The 2,159-nt window shown below is 47.0% G+C and overlaps 1 pseudogene; it reads left to right on the top strand.

Moving 5' to 3' along the window:
- The first annotated feature begins 392 nt into the window (after positions 1-392).
- On the top strand, positions 393-1,604 carry LOC122747214 (annotated as a pseudogene).
- Positions 1,605-2,159: the final 555 nt, after the last annotated feature.

Below are 2,159 nucleotides of genomic sequence, written 5' to 3'. Positions count from 1 at the left end.
AAGAAAAAGATTGAGAACAGAATTCTAACAGCCTGGCATTCCTATCTTTCCTCAAATTTCCTGTGAAGTCCTCTGCCGCCACCACCATCAAGTCCGGAAGCCAAAAAAAAAGGCCAGCGCTCTCTGCGCAGGCTCCCTTTCCTCCTTCCTGTCTCCTCCCAGACCATAGCAGGCTCCTCCAGTTGATTGGCTGGTAGACTTGATAGACAGCACCCATGAGCAAGCGTCATTTCCTGACGCCAAGGAAAAGCCACAATGCCTCTGAGGCATTTTCCTCATGGTGGAGCTCTCCACAGCAAGTCTCCAGTAGGTGGCGTCATTCCAATCATTACAGTCCCCCCTGTTGTTCCTCAAGAAACAAAATGTTTCCTTGACGGAACAGTAAAAAGAATATGATGCACGCTGGGCAGATGGACTTTGACCAGCATGAGAATGTTTGCTCCAGTACTTGCAGAAGCACCAGATCATCAGTGCCTGAGCACCAGTTCCATGGCAGCAGACAAGCATGGTGTAGACATACACATCACCTGATGGTGGACTCATACAGAGTGCCATTTAAGAGAATATTGAGAAGGCTGGGTAGAAGTAGAACTTGGCTCTCACAGCAACTGTCACCATGAACCCTGAGGAAGGATTGAAGGATCTGGAAGAGATTTCAGAGGATACCCTGATATTCTGGAAGGACATAGCTGATGTGGGATTCATTGGGAGGTGCTCTGCAACATAAGAAAGGAAATCGAGGAGCTGCTCTGGGATGTTTAGCTAAGGCTTCTTTTCAGATAATAGATGCTGCTGCCCTTACCGATGTAGCCCACACCTTTGGCCTGATGGATGTGTTCAAGAGAGTTTTGAACAGCAAGAGGAGCCAGACAACAAGGGGAAGAACACTTTCTCTAAACTCTGACACACCTAGAATGCCAGTTGGAGGAGCAAAAGAAGTAGGCACGGGACCATTGGCTGAGATCTCAGAAAATACAGATTGTGGTACTGATGCCCATGAACAATCCCAAGTCACCAAAGAGGCCCCAACTCCAGCACTATCCTGAGCCCTTCTCCTCTCCATGCAGCAGCCTCAGTTTACCATCATCTTGTCCATTTCTATAACACCAAAGGGCCAGTCATTCTCCATAGGCAATCTCCCCATGGATTTCCTCCCTAGGGTTTCTAGCCCTGTGACTGTCTCCTATCCTGCCTTCTAGCTCTCAGTTCTTCTATGTGATCATTGTCTCTTCTCCTAGGACCAGCTCCCCTGATGCAGTGATTATACACCCCTCCTTCAACCAGACACTGTTAAGCTCAGCTGCCATATAGGATGGGGACCTGGGGCAACATGGCCATGGTGGTGAGCCCTGTGGATCTGGTGGCTAAGGAGTCTGGCCTGACCTCTGCCATTCAGGCTGTGCAAAGCATTTCTGAGGATGGGCAGATCATCACTGAAACGGATCCTGCCCCACACCCAAAGACTGAGGAATCTGTAGGCAAAGTTCTCATCCTAGAGACTAAGCTGAGGACTGAGAAGAAGGTTTTACACTGAGATAGAAAAGCACAACCATCAAGTACATAATGTAGAGATTATGGACACTGAGTATTTAAAAAAAAATTAGAATGGGCCAATGGGGTTAAGTGACTTGCCCAGGGTGACACAGCTAGCAAGTGTCAAATTTAAACTCAGGTCCTCCCGAATCCAAGGCTGGTGCTTTATCCACTTTGCCTCCTAGCAGCCCCAACATTGAGCATTAGTTGGGAGCCTGAGGTCAGGAGATTCATTCTTTGCTTGAGATTTAATGGTTTCTTCATTTTTACCACTGTCCTGCTCATTTACACATAGGATACTTTTTTTTTCAATTAAAATAAAGAGAAAAATCTCAGTAATGTGACTGAAAATGCTAGTCCCCTCTGTCTTCCCCTTCTTTCCCACCATATAATCAGTGGACAAAATGAATTGCCCTCACAGAGGAAAGGAGGAGACCACTCTTCCCTAACTTTGCCACCTAGAAAATTGTTTCATTTAGATGAGGCAACAGGATGACCAGGACCACTGTCCAGAAGGCTCTTCCCAGACTGCTCTGTACGTGAGCCTTTGGAAAAGATACAGTGCTACCCAAACCATGGATATGGATTTGACACCTGGAAAACATGGGGCATGGCATATTTGAGCT

The sequence above is a fragment of the Dromiciops gliroides genome, chromosome 3 (assembly GCF_019393635.1).
Source record: "Dromiciops gliroides isolate mDroGli1 chromosome 3, mDroGli1.pri, whole genome shotgun sequence".
Lineage (NCBI taxonomy): Eukaryota > Metazoa > Chordata > Mammalia > Microbiotheria > Microbiotheriidae > Dromiciops > Dromiciops gliroides.
This window is presented reverse-complemented; position numbering and strand designations above follow the sequence as displayed.